General features: G+C 45.0%; 1 long non-coding RNA gene across 2 annotated transcripts in view; it reads left to right on the forward strand.

The window, feature by feature from the left end:
• Window positions 1–14,779, forward strand: part of LOC105235015 — a 138,344-nt gene extending 123,565 nt beyond the window's left edge. For both annotated transcript variants that reach the window (XR_004627394.1, XR_853470.3), the window contains 3 exons: window positions 1,957–5,469; window positions 6,706–8,292; window positions 9,473–14,779. This is a non-coding gene — a long non-coding RNA (uncharacterized LOC105235015). The remainder of the gene's footprint in view (window positions 1–1,956; window positions 5,470–6,705; window positions 8,293–9,472) is intronic.
• Window positions 14,780–15,108: the final 329 nt, after the last annotated feature.

The raw sequence follows: 15,108 nt of genomic DNA on the forward strand, positions 1-15,108 counted from the left end.
GATCAATAAATGTTAACTTATTTCTTTTTTAAAAGTAGGCTCCTGGCATTGAGCCCAACGTGGCACTTGAACTCACAACCCTGAGATCAAGACCTGAGCTGAAACCAAGAGTTTGACATTTAACCCACTGAGCCACCCAGGGACCACCAGATAAACATTAACTTTTATCAGTAGCATTAGTCTTGATAATTTCTTGTTCCCCAAATTGGCATTCTATTTCCCAAGGCTAAAATCAAGTTACTTCTCTAGGGAAGGGAAAAGCTATAGGGAAATATCAGCTAGAGGAATCTCCAAAACATTCATCATTGACATTGGGTTCTCCCTGAGGCTAGAATCTGCATGGTTTTATAATAACAGCTAACGCTCATCTGAAAGCAAATGAGCTCACTTAAGCCCCGCAAAACCCCAGGGAATGGGTCTAATTATTTTCATCGCTTGTCTTAAGTCACATAGCTAGTGACAGTCCAGATAAGGCCATTTCTTCCAGAGCCTACTATGTTGACCACTATGTCATGGCTTCCACCCAGCCCACCATTGCTTTAGAATCTCTGGCTTACAGCCACTTTCAGCAGTGGGTCTCTCTTCAGCTGTGGCCAATGGAACTGCTTGGGCCTTATTCTCCTGTAATGCCAGCCATCAGCTCAGATTTGCAGGACATGTGTATTTCAGATGTAAGGAGGGCACAGCTGGGGCGTGCTCAGTCAGGAGAACTCTGGAATGGCTCTAGAGGTCACTGGTTACTCGTAAGACTGCTCGGTTCCAACATGTCTCCCCTCGGAGCTCTGCGGTGGACTCCCTTCACCCAGAAGTTCTGTTTATTAGCTTTGCATGTTCTTTACTCACTAATTAATTAAAGTAACATAGGCACAGAATAAGAAATCCTCGAGCAATAAAGGACAACAAAAAATGAAAAGTAGAGATGTCCCTTCTCTTCCCTCCCCCGTGCCTAGCCTCTAGTTCTCCTGGAGGTGATTTCCAGACTTGAACCATCTAAATGATTTTATGCCTTTCTCTTGGTTTTTCAATTTTAAATAGTGTTTATTGATTTCTCACCGTAAGAGGAAGGATATAACTCATTTGCAGTAACTGCAACCCTCCTTCTAATTTTGCTTTTTTTTTTTTTAAGATTTTATTTATTTATTTGACAGAGAGAGAGACAGCCAGCGAGAGAGGGAACACAAGCAGGGGGAATGGGAGAGGAACAAGCAGGCACCCAGCATAGGAGCCTGATGTGGGGCTGGATCCCAGGATCCCGGGATCACGCCCTGAGCCGAAGGCAGATGCTTAACGACTGAGCCACCCAGGTGCCCCTAATTTTGCTTTTTTTGTCATTCTTCACCTGCATAATTTTAAATAATATATTTAAATTTATATTTTCAAAAGATTATCTTTCTTGATATCTCAACTTCAGACAGTACTTTCTGACTTTGCACTGCAAAGTGAGGAATTCACCTCCCTCCATGTTCAGATGTCGATCAGCTGTTCTCTTACTTTTCCATCGCTCATTTGAAATATTTACACTCTGTTTCATAACTATCATTAGGTCCTCTGTGTTTGGTGTAGATGCTGATTTTATAGATTAAAAATCAATGAGTATTTATGTTATGATTATTTAATTATTATCCTTCTCAAAACCAAGCAGTGTGATTAGACCAATAGAAAGATGTAATTCTCTCTTTTTTTAAAGATTTTATTTTTATTTGTTTATTTGAGAGAGAGAGAGAACACGAGTGGGTTGAGGGGCAGAGGGAGAAGCAGACTCCCCACTGAGCAGGGAGCCTGATGCAGGGCTTAATCCCAGGACCCTGAGATCATGACCTGAGCTGAAGGCAGATGCTTACCTGATCAAGCCACCCAGACGCCCCAATGCTATTCTTTTTAGATTATCCAGCTTCTCATTCCAATTTCTTGTTACAGGAAATTTCCTTGATTAAAAAAAAATTTAATTTTTTTCAGCACTGGACCTGAGCCAAAACATAACCGAACATGAAAATTATGAACACCCCTAACCTAGGTGAAGACATCCAGGAAGCCGGCCAAAGTTGTTCCAGGTTTCCCAAATCCTAGAAGAACCATGAAATTCCACGTGGCCTCTTGGAGAAGGAACTGGATCTGGGCTTCATGTTCTTATTTGCACACAGCGCTTAGTTTCTCTTCACCTCAGGATCGGCCTCCATAGATCAATGATGGCTATCGTTTAATTGAGCATGTATGAAGTGCTAAGCACAGCATTCTAAGCACTGTATATACGCTGTACATACTTGGTCCATCTCCAAGATAACTCCACTAGCTAGGGCCAATCATCATTGCAATTTCAGACACAAGGGGCTGAGATTTAGCAAGACTAAGCAATTTCTCAAGGTGGTGAGCCTCAGAGGCAAGGCTTGAACCCAGGTGGCCTGACTCCAAAATCCACACTCTCCTCAGCTGTGTTCTGTTGTTTCTGTGAAAGAATTTCTCAGCTCCCTTTCCACAACCAATACATGCCAATGATCCTGTGAGCATTTATTCCATTAAGTATCGATAGCAACTAACTTCAGAGCCATGAATTCTGAAGGAAGGCCCTTGATTCTTGAAGATATTCTTCTTGAAGGGCTCTGTCCTCCTTTCCTAACATGCTTGCTTATTTTCCTAGAGAACTGTCACAATAGGATTTCAATGCATTTCACTTCCGTGTTACTTTTACTCTTTCTGAGCCCCATGTTCTCCTCTCTCAGATTTCTCTTTGTTTGGCTGGAGTATACTTTCAAATGATCATTATAAAAAGGTTGCAGTGGATGGCAAATTTCTGACCTTTACCATACAGCCTGATACACATTGCTTTATAGATAACCACCTTTATTTTTTCTAGATGTTTAAGTTTTTATGTATCTTTGGCATCTCTAAGCTCTTACTGGGATATATTCGAGTGGTGGGCCTAATCTGTGTTTTTTGTAAGCTCCAGGCATTTATCCTCCTTTCTTTGTTTTATCATTTTCTCTGTTTTCACCTGCTCGAATACTCATTAAACAGGTGGTCCACTTACTGGGTTGATCCTCTAAGTCTCTTAACTTTTTGTCTGAAATTTTCCATCTCTTTGTCTTTATGATTTATATGGTCTGGAGGTGTTTTTCAATTTGTCTTCCAGTTGCTCTATCGACCTTTTCTCTTTAGCCACTGTGTCTGTCATTTCCAATCTCTTGCTCTCTGAATGTTTTATTTTTATAGCAACTCTTTTTGTTTTATGAAATGTACTATCTCCCTGAATCTTTCTGAGCACGGAAATTAGAATCATTTAAAAACTCTCTGCTGTTTTGCTTTCTCAGGTTTGAGTGTTTTATTTGTTCATCTAGATTCTTCTCTGATGCTGATTTTTCTCAAATACCTACTAGTCCTTGGAATGCCACTTCTGTGTTTTTGAATGAAGGAGAAAGTTTCTTAATCTCTGAAGCTAGCATGAGTTTCCTTTGTGGATGTGGAAGCCTGTTTGTTTATCAGGTCTCTTTCCTCAGTGGAAGATGATTAAGGTCATAGACAAAATGTCTACACTCATGCTAGTTAAAGTCTTAGAGATGCAGACATCATATATATTAAGGGATCAATAAATGTAAAATTTTGATAAGATTTGGTGAGAAATAGCAGGGCTTATGAAGGAGCGTAATGGGGAGATCTAATTTAGATTGGAGTTTTAGGAAGGGCTTTGCTGAGGAGGTGGCATTTATACTGGGTCCTGGAAAATGGGTTGGAGTTGTATGTTAGAGTTGGTGTAAGAGCCTTCCAAACAGCAAGGATAACATGTTTAAAGGCCCTGGGGCAGGAAAGGGTGTGGCATGTTGTAGGCACTGAAAGGACAGCTGGGCATCTGTGACACACTGATGGAGGGCAAGAGTATACAAGTTTAGGGTAAAGAAGTAGCCAGGGGCCAGGTCATGGGGATCGTAAAGATCAAGTTATGGTAGAGGAGGTTACTTTTCAGTTCAACTATAAATCATTAAAGGATTTCAAGCATAGGACTAATATGAGCAAGTCCACATTTTTAAAAAAAATTGGCTACTGTGTGGTTAATGGAATGGAGAGGGTAACAGTGAAAGTGGGGGGAAAAGGAGGTTTTTGTAGTGGTCCAGGCAGAAGAAGATGGAGACCAAGCTGGGTACATTAAAGATGAAGAGAAGAACTGACAAAATTGGTGGATGGTGGATGAAATAAAAGGAGCAAGGGGAAAGTAGTTTCATGGATGACCTATATTTCTGGCTTGAGCAACATGGTGGCTAGAGATGTCATCTGGGGATGGAAGACCCTGGATGAAAAGCAGATTTAGAGGCAAGATCCTGAGTTTAGTTAGGTTATGGCAAGTGTGAGATGGTTCAGAGACAATCAAGTATAGATGTCTAGAGGGCCTGTGAATACTTGGATCCGAAGAGGATTGTGCCAAGGAGGCCAAAGGATCATGCTTCAAAAAGGGAAGAGAGCAGTCAGTAGTGTTGAATGCTGTCTCATTGTCAAATAAACACTAGCTAAAACGTAATAATTCAAATCTGAAGCAAAGAGGTTTTTGATGGCCTTGGAAAGAGTGGTCTTATTAGAGTGGTGGCCGTGGAGGCCAGACTATGTGGACTGAGAAGCAAGTGGAAGGTGAGCAAACCGATGGGGGTGGGGATGTGGTAGGTGCTCAGGCAACGCTTTCGGGAAGGGGAAGAGAGAGCAGCAGCTAAAGGGAAGTGTAGCGTAATACAGATATCCGCATCAAAATTATTCACTAGATTACGAACTTGAGAAGGGCAGGGGACATTTCCTATACTTCATTCTGTCCCTGAGGCCAGCACGGTGTCTGGAATATGGGAGATGATCAAACCACGTTTACTGAATCTCCTGGAATATACAAAGCCTTGGAAAGAGAACTGTTCTAATGTTCCATGGCAGGTAGAGCTGGCTCAACACCTGGCCTGCAGTGCTGTTGCTGAATTCCGTCACACGTCCGGATAATCACAGACTGCTGTCGACAGTTGTGACTTGTGTGAATTGCCCTTGTCAGCCTGACCTCTTGGGGTTAAGCCGTGAAGGTTCTACTTGAGAAAGAGCAAAAGGCTCCAGTGGGGCTGCTGGTAAACCCCAGGGGCTGGTTGGAGAATTGAACAGTCCTCTTGAGGTCAAAACAGATGTTTCTTAAATTTAGTGAGTACCTACTAAAAACCCTGTGTTTTCACGTGTTTTCTCATCTTTTCACAAATCTCTCATATTCCCAACTGTCATTCGCATTTCACAAATGAGAGCATGAAAGCACAGAGAAGGTAAGTGTATTTCCTAATGTGCTATAAATAGCAGAGTCAGGATTTGAACCCAGGTCTTCTGATTTCACAGGACACACACATTACTCCATAAAGGCATATGGAAAATCAGCAGGATAGAAGAGAAGCAAGATGGGCTTTCACGGTCTAAGAATCTTGATAGCTCATCTTTTCAGTGACTTTCGAGGGACGTGAAAAGCAGATGGTAATTAAATGATCATGGGTGGGAGGAAGTGGAGGAGAGGGGAGGGGAAGGATAGCTGAAGAGATAGATTCATTAATGGGATGAGATTCAGGTGGGTGGGCCCCTGAGCGACTGCACTAAGGGGATGCTCGTAAAACCTTTGTTTTTGGCTCTAACCTTATGGCTTTTTCAGGGAGTTGAGGATTCCAGGCTTTTTTGTTTGTTTGATTTGCTGTTCCTCAACTCTGTGCCTTATGAAATAAAATGTATGAAGGGAAGGGGCTGTGACGGCTGATGCTCCAATGGCAGAAAACAAAGTTCAGAGGAATAGAGAATATTTTGTTTAAAATTTTAAAAATATTTTCATTATTTTTCTCAATGTAAACGTAATTGGTAATAGGAAAAGATAATAGGGAACTCATAAAATATTGAGAGTTTTGCAGAATAAAATTCCATGACCTAGAGTCAATCGCTGTTTGAATTTTGCCGTATTCTGGTCTAAAGAATATTTTTGAAAAAATCCAAAGCTCCTTTGAATTCACATAAAATATTTAAAGGAATAATAGTCCCTCCTTTTTCCTGCAGGTAATCATGTTGATCTTACATGAACAGAGGAAGAGAAGAGTCTAGTTTTCCTTAAAAATCCCCAGGAAAGGAATATTCTTAGCCATCCATGCTATGACATTCCAGTGGACCCCACATCCTGGTAGCAGGGAAATCTCTCAGTTCCAAATATAAATCCTCCTCTTTGTTTGACCCACCTCTTCTAGTCCTGGCAATGGTAGAAACATCTAGAAGTCAATAAACACAAAAATAGCCACTCAATTTGCCCTTGAGGCAACTACTATTTTATAGAAGGGGACCAAGCCAAAAGATGAGCTAAAGCCCAGCAGGAAACAGGCTCTCTTTACCATGATGATTGTCTTAGGACCTCACTTATAACTGATGAACTAGCAGGAGGGAAGAAAAAGGAAACAAGGGTTACGGAGGAGACGCTTAGGGACCACTGGAAGCGGAAGCTCTTCTAATAACAGAATCATAAAAATGTCTGTGAACAGATGTTCTTGTCTTTAAAAAAAAGCCAAAGCTCTCACAGCTGGCTGGGGTCAGCTGGGCCCAGAACCCAAGATAGTAAGACTCCCTGGCAGAAGGTAATGTGAATGAAGTATCCAATCTAGCATCTGGGGCACGCAAGGACTCGTCAGGCATGAGTCCCCTTCTTTGCTCCATCCAATGAGTTTTTCCTTGCCCTGGCAGCCTCCTGGGCTGTGCGGCGTGTCCTCGGATGGACAGACGATATTTTAAGAGAGTCATGAAGTTTGATGGTATGGAAATCAGCATTGGCATTGACCTTCCAGTCACAGCATACAGACCCTGGTTCTCCACATCGGTAGGACTCCGGGAGAACATCGTCAAGCCAGAGGCCACGCCAAACCGAGTTGCAAAAGTACTTCCTGAAGTCGTTCATCAGTGAGTGCAAATAAAACCCGTGTTTCTAGTTTTTTGGTAGATTCACAAGCTGCTTTTACCCACATTTTTGCACCTGCTTTTACCTTTAAAAAACACTGGGGGCTACCAGGTGAAGTACCCAGGGGGATCCTCAATGACAGCAGCAGAAAATCTGGAGGTGCTCAAGATACAAGCCAGCTAGCAGGGCGCAGACGGGAGAGGCTACCGGGAGCGGCCAGCATCCCCGATACTGTTTGTTTGTTCCCTGTGGTGCTTACTCTGCATCTATCCATGTTTGCATTTCCCCCACCCCCATCCCGTGTGCATCCCCACCTCCCTTTTCCCATCTGCAGGCTCCCTATTCTTATCAAAAGCTGCTCCTCTTCTCCAGATCATGTAATGCCCGTTACCATGGCACCCGGTGCTTCACGTTATTAAGACAATCTCTTTATTAGTAAGCCCGCTCCTCCCAGGATGCCAGGCGCATCGGAGCCTATTTGACAAGATGATGAACCTGTGTCTTGGGAAGCTTAGGGACTGTCAGGGGTCAGGACAGACAGGCTCAGGGAGCGTGGACCTCACGCCCCACTCGTGGATCGTGCCTCACTGATTAGAGGGTGACTGGGACCCACAGCCCTGTCTCCTTTCATTGCCTTTTCTTTTCATCACGCATTCGTAATAATTATACATGTTCTCACACTTCACATTTTACAAAAGGCTTTCAAATACATCCCTGCTTTCAATCCTCACCGTGTCCCTGTGAACTAAGAATTTTGTGCTCATTTTAAAGGCTGAAGAAGCTGGAAGCTGACGTTCAGGGAATCTGACCTTTCAAGGTCATACAGACACTCAGTACCAATGGCAGAGCTGGGACTCAAACCAGCCCCTCTGCGGTCTCTACAGCCACCCTTCTTATTATCGACAGACAGATGGACAGGCGCACAGAGAGACAGACAAAACATTCTATGCCTTTTGGGGGCTCAATAATCATTTGTTGATTTATCGGACTAAATGTGTCTGCTTTTGAATCAATGCGATGTTACTGACTCACCATCACTGGCTTTGGACTACTTTCCCAGGAGAGGATTAGATTCAACAACTTCTTTTTGTTTGTTTGTTTGTTTGTTTTCTTTTGAGCACCTGCTAGGAACAAGGCACGATGGAAGTGCTGGGGAGTACAAAGAGTGTCCTCTATCCCCTGCATTCTTCGACAGCGAAGGATGGTAAAACACGCATTGTGCACACAAAGCTATCATCCAGCACAGAGTGTGATAAAAGCCAGTCCTCCATTCACCAACGAGTCATTGCCTACCAGCCATGTCCCAGGATTCATTGATGAATAAAGGAGAAATGGGCCTTGCTCTCATGGAACTTTCTGTCTGTGGAAGGAGACAGGTGTTAAAGAGTTATACAACTGTGTAATTGTAATTGGGATGTGTGCTGGCAAGGGAGAGTGGATGTACAACCAGAGCATAGAAGCAAAGGTCCCGACCTTTGCTGGGGGGCGGGGATGGGGGGCGTGGCACGGAAAGCTTCCTAAGGAAAAGACTTCGATCCACAGAGGTTGGGATGATGTGTCTCACTGCCCCCCCGCAGCCCCCAAGGAAACTGAGGTCCCTGCCTCATCACAATTAGGCCAAGCCTTCAGTGGACATTGAGAAAAGAGCATGAATTTCAAAGGGCATGAAGGATGGGTTATAGTAACAGCAAGTTCAATGATATTAGTCTGTGGATATGCTTCATGTTGAGAAATCCCAAAGGTCACAAGGCTAAGCTGGTTGTGGATCACAACAGGGAGGTACTCAGTGCTGGGAGGTGGGGGTGGGAGTTTCAAGAGCAGGGAGAGACAAGGAGATACAGACAGCCACGCAGAGAAGAGGGAGAGGGGGAGATGAGAGAGAGAGAGAGAGAGAGAGAGAGAGAGAGAAACCTACCTGGGAGGATCAGGAAGAGGTGACATGTAGGTGCCCAGAGAAGGACCAGCTGGGATTCAGCTAATGGGGATGAATAGTGGGGCAGACGATGTTCTAGAAGGATAAAGCAGCTTGAGTGAAAGCAGAGAACAAAGGAGAAGGAGTGTGCTAGGTGTGTTTGGGGAAGAGCACGCCGTGCACTTTTCTGGAGACTGGCATGTGCTCAGCCAAGGAGAGGGCTGAAGGTTTGGAGAAGTGGAAGGGGACCCAGTGTAGATAACCTCTGTGGGCAGAGGGGGGCCATGAAGAGTATCTGCTCCCATCAGAGCTATGCATTAGGAGGACTAATCTGTCGGGAGTGCACAGGATGGCTGCGGAGGGAGGGGCCCTTCCACCTCGCTCTCTCTGTCCTCCTGGCCTATCAGGGGCAAACTGATCAATAAATGGAAGTTTTAACACAGTCCTCTGCCTACTTTCCAATGGAAAAGGGGTGATGAATTTTTAGCCCTAATCATCGTTGCTTTTTTTCAATTGCCTGGCATGACTGATCCTTCCCTGAAGGATAGAAAGGGTGTACCCCTGCCCCGCAAACAGGTGGGGAAGTAATGGATGTTCAGGAACTGTGAAGAGGATTAACCGACTTCTCTCCCTTCCTGCTTTAGCTTTTGGTGGCCTGAAGTCCCTTGGGAGCTGTTTTCATCTGCCAGGATGTAAAGGGGAAGTCCTGTCTGCTGCCCCTGCCTTCTCCACCTTTGACTTCAGAGCCCTTCCAGTCTTGACTGGCTGAAGCCCGCGAAGGATCTGGACCAGCTGCATCTGTGCAGGACCGAGGCGGGAGGGGGCGGCATCAGCCTCAGACATAGGCCTTGATAAGGAGGGACAAAGGCTCCAGTCCTTAAATATCTGTGCCCAGCCTGCTGATGTGTCTGAAATTCCCCCTTAGGAGTCAGTGATGTTTGGGCAATTCCAGAAATAACGCTTCACACTAACAGCTGCCCAAGGTGACGTCACAGGCAGCCAGAAAAGCCTTCCTCTCCCCGCGGGCCTTTGCACCCGGGAACGGCTTCTAGATCCGCCCCTCCCCCGCTGTCCTCCAGCTCCTGTAGCCCCGGCTTGGCTCTAACTGGGCATCCTCTGGGGCTCCTTTTGCCAGACCGTTCCTCTTCAGCCAGCCCTCTGTATCCCGAATGCTTCGAACTATTTGTTGTCTCTTGGGCCTACTTTCTCCCAGCTAAGTCTTTCCAAAACCTGTAGCTGCAGGCAAACCCAACCTCACTCCTCCCTCACTCCTCCCTCACCCCCTTTTCCGGAACCTTCATCTGACCAGAGCCTCAGCCTCCTGCTTGCCGGGGACAGAGGTTTGGACAGTTCAAGGATTGCATCTTCAAGGTGAAGGGTGGTAGAGAGAACACGTAATTTAGAGTCAAAAGAATTTCCCCAGCTTGACTCCACTACTTGTAATAACCATGACTTTAGGAGCTCAGGCTGTGAAAAGACATTAACGTTGGCTTTACAGAGTAACCAGGGGGCGCCAATGAGTAATCTCTAACAAGCAATGTGGCCTGCATTCCCGGTTAAGATTTGGCTTTCTCTAGATACCATTCGGCAAAGCTGTGATTCTTAAATTTCACTGCCTATGGGAATCACCTATGGGGCTGTTAAAGACCCATGCCCAGGCCCTCTCTAGCCCCAAAGATTATAATTCAGAGGGTCCAGGCAGAGGCCAGAAGTCTCTGGGTTTAACAGGCCTCCCAGATGAGTCTCGTGCAGGTGGTCTATGGACCCTTTGAGCAACCCTGCTGCAGGGGCAAATGTCTCAGATCCCGACTTCCTCCACTCATTCTCTTTGGTATCCCATGGTTGGTACCAGCTAAATTGGGCCGAGCATCTCTTCCGAGGCTACTCTAATACACTGAGTACCGAGATTTCTCAAACTCACTCTGATGTTGCTAAACATCGACTTTAAGAGCTTCCATGTGCCACACCCATGCCCCGATCAACTATCCCTCTGACTTTACCTACTTCTTTTCATGTTTGCTATTCGGCACTCACCTGAATGCTGGTGGTTAATGCAGCTCTCGCCCCATGCCTTCTGGAACTAAATGCTTTCTGGCCTTTCGGGATTAGCTGCCTGGAAATAGAGTTAGTTATTTAGTGTTTGGCTTTTGGCAGTAAGAGAGCTGTGTCTTGGCTGAACACTAGCTCAAAGGCCTTCCCCGTTACAGAGAAAATCATTACAGCAAGATAAATTCTCATGTCCTAACATCCAACATCCTTTCTGACTGCAGCCCCCTTGGATTTGCTTTTAATAATATTTCCTACCTGCTTACAAATAAGCTATGAAAGCATGCTGTCGACGACCGGGTATTATGCACAGGGGGAAATTTCATTACCATTGCTTATGTAATTGCAAGGCCTTCCTCTGTTGTGAATGCCTGAGAACAGAACAAGGTCAGTTTTGCCTACGTCCTCCTTTGTGACACCTACACACACAGTGGCTCTTCCGAAGGGACAAAATAGCGGTTTGGTTGCCATACAGAGCCCATGGCCAGGCGCTCATACATGGAAACCCCATCAAATATAACAGACACTTGCCCTTATGTAAATTTAGCTCTACAAGTGGTGGGGCCTCTGCGCTGTGCTGAGGGTAATGGTGAGGCTCCTGACGTCCCTGTCTGCCCCACCCTGCTCAGCTGCCAGCAACGATGATCTGCCTCCTGCAGTCACTGGAGGGTATATTTAGAGCCTCTTCCCCAAGAGTGAGCTGGATCTGAAAATAGATCGCTTGGCCTGTGTGCGATTGGGTTGCAGCCTCTGAATCTACACCTGAATATATGTAGCCAGTCGCCAGCCCGATGCACGTCTGTTCAACCGAATGTAAGCGCCAGCGGCCTGGTCTTGGGGGCTGGGCTCTACTCCAGGATTTCTTCTTCCCTCTTGGGACGTGAGCGGGCCTTCCTGAGGTCTGGTGCTGACATCCACCTCTTTGGCTGTGACTCCTTGGATCTGGACCCAGTCTGGATTAGAGTGTCCCATATTTGAACTGCTGGCCTCTCTCTAGAAGGGACCAGATGTTTCCCTCTGGTCGCAGCTCAATGTGATCACAGTCATTCTGTATCCCCAGAGCCCCCATGTGCTTTGCAGCTGTGGTCGAGTTGTTTATGACCGGGAGGGTTTTATGACCATCGCTTGACTGGGAACCAAGAAATGGAGGCATCTCTGTAACTGTTCTTTCCACCTTGAAAACATTATAACAACGTTATTTAGTTTGGAGTTAAGGGCGGTTGAAAGTTATCCTTCAACTTGTAGCTTATAGCTCCATGAGAGCAAGGATAGAGTCCGTCTGGTTGATAGCTGTCATCTTTGCATCCATGCAATAAGCATTTATTAAGCACTCACTGTGTACAAAGCAAAAGGCTAGATTCTTTGATACTATAAAGATGAATAAGAAGTTGTCCCTGTATTCAAGAAGACAGTCCTAGTGTAACAAGTAATTATGATACGAAGGGAAATTCAACTGGTGCCGTAATAAATATTTAAGCAAGTGTTTTGTAGAACAGTGGGAGTACTAACCCTATGAAAGGGAAGACTGACGGAGGAGAGAGCCTTTAGGTAGTGCCTTTAATGAACAAGATTCTGATGGGAGACGGGCTGGGATGTGACTGTGTCACACACAGTCCCAGCACACCTCAAGTCAGTATACACCAAGTCCACACAGCAGATGGCCTCAGCCACCACGCCTCCTGCTAAGCAAGAGTTTCTTGGGTTCATGAGTTCCAACCTCATGTCCTGGCAAACGGGCAAAGTGGATCTTCCTGGTCCCTTGGAATTATCCCTGAAAGTGATTACTCATTTTTTGCTGATGGCTCCTTCTTAGCTTCCTATTAAAGGAAGTTTCTCTTTTTTTAAATCAGTAGTTCCCAAACTCATCTAGCTGTGCCATAATCACCCGGGGTTCTTTCCGCAGTTCCCAAACCCAGACCACAACCCCGAACCAATTACATAATCTCTAGAGGTGGATAAAGGCTTCTGTAATTTTTTAAAGCTTTCCAGCTAATTGTAATGCCAGGTTTGGGAACAACTCCCTTAGGGGAAGTTTGACATGGCTTGTTTCACTAGCGACTAGAGCCATTGGCTATGAGACAAACAGGACTGGTTCCTAAGCCATGGATGACACTTTGCAGATGAAGCATGTGTTTTTGAACACCTTTTAGGCCTTATGGAAATGGCCCGGTTTTTGGTGACAGCTGAGACAGTGTCCACTTAAAGCTAATCAGTGCTCTTTTTGAATCAGGCACCTCATATCTGTCCTCAGAGGCTCTCAGTCACCAAGATGGACTCATGCCAGTATTAAGCCTGTCCATACGGGAGTGTATGATTCCATGAGAAGGAGCCCATGAAAATAAAATTTGGGTTGTAAAAACTGTTGGAGCCTAGGAACACTCACCTCCTTGTGTCTAGTTCCCTGGGTTGACATCAGGAGAGGTTAACATAGTCAACAAAAGTTCGTTCATTCATTCATCGTGCAGTTATTGGATTTCTATTATGAGTTAGACACCGTCGTAAAGGCTGTTGGGGCCACAAAAATGACTCAGACCCAGTTTCTAGTTACTTAGGGTTTCCTGCCCAGTTAGAGGGCTTTTCAGATGCATTCAAGATAATCATACAAGAAGGAAGGTGATGAGGGACACAAGAATGGTCCCAACCACAGGCTGTGGGAATCCAGGAGAGAGTGGTTCCAACAGAGGGCCATCGAAAAGCACCCATGAGAATGGCCTTGGGGAATGGCGGTATTTGGATAGAGAACAGAAAGAGGGGAAGGCTCTTGTGAGCAGAGGGGCAGAAGGAACACACACACAAAGACGGATTAGTGGGGTGGCAGCCCTGGAAAACAGTGAGTTATCTGAATCTGACCAGCCTGTGAAGGGGAGACAAAGCCAGGAAGGGAGGGTTCCAGCAGTACACAACTGACACGGTATGTCGAACACAGAATCAGGGGCGAGACAGTACACCCGTGGAACTCTTGGAAGCCAGGTCATCTGAAGGGGAGACCTGAACATTGTACTCCCCAGCTTCTCGAATACACTGAGCTCATTCCCTCCTTGGGGCTGTTAGACTGACTGTTCCCTCTGCCTGGTCCACCCTCCCCTCTCCTCTTCCTTTTCCCCCAACTGAATCTTCTTCTTTCTTTAAATCTGAGTGTCATTTCCTCAAAGAAGTCTCCCTGACCTTTCAATTTAAATTAGATTTCCCTGCTATAGTCTCTCATCTCATCCAATTATTTTCCTTCATAGCACTTATCATGGCTTCTAATGATATATTTATGTCTGTGACTATTTGTTTGTTCTCCAGCTCTTCCATCAGACTACATAAGCTCCATGAGGTCAGGGACTTGATCTTATTGTCTCTTAGTGCAACCCCAGTGACTGACAGGCAAAAAGCTCTCAGTAAGTGTTGGCTGAGTGATAAGCGAATGGATGCGTGACAGCAAAGAGAAAAAAAGCAATATGTAAGAACCTCCCTCCGCATAACACGTATAATAGAAACACATCATTAATAAGAGAAGGGTCAAGGTCTGGTGCAGGATCGTTGACTGGGAGCCAGAGTCGGGGGCCTGGTTTTATATCCATTTCTGTCACTTCCGAGTTGTGAGACCACATCTGAAATCTGACTGGTTGGAGTGGCTCTCTTTCCTTCTCTGACTTCACAACCTTGGACTCAAGTTCTTCATTTATAAAATAGGGTAATATGGTATGGTCTGTTTAATTCTAACATTTGGGAAAACACATTGGGACTTTATATACTATTAGGCAGGTGAAGTATTACACAAATATAAAAATATTAACCGATGTCATCAGTGTAGAGGTATTTGCCCTAAATTTTATATCTAATAAATGACTTCGGTTTTTTATTCATGTTTACTGCAAAATATTATCTTCGACTGCCATTGTTCAAAAGCGTGCGTGTGTGCGCGTGCACACACACACACACACAAAGAGACCAGTGGTAAAGCTATATCCTTTTATTACCAGGGTGAACATAAGATATGCCGAGTCTGTGTCAAACATACTAGTGAAAACAGATGCCCTTTTCATTTACTCGAAGGCACTAATGGCTTTAATAAAAGCAGAACATACCACTTAAGAGGAATAGACAATTAGCCTTGACAAGAAGTGAGCTCAGAATTCTTATGAATGAATTAACTAATTCCTGTTATGGACAGTGAGCATTTGGTTTTTCATTTGACATCCTAATGAGAATCCAGTAACAGCTGGAAGCAGTGGAGTGACTGAAGTCA

The sequence above is a fragment of the Ailuropoda melanoleuca genome, chromosome 8 (assembly GCF_002007445.2).
Source record: "Ailuropoda melanoleuca isolate Jingjing chromosome 8, ASM200744v2, whole genome shotgun sequence".
Taxonomy (NCBI): domain Eukaryota; kingdom Metazoa; phylum Chordata; class Mammalia; order Carnivora; family Ursidae; genus Ailuropoda; species Ailuropoda melanoleuca.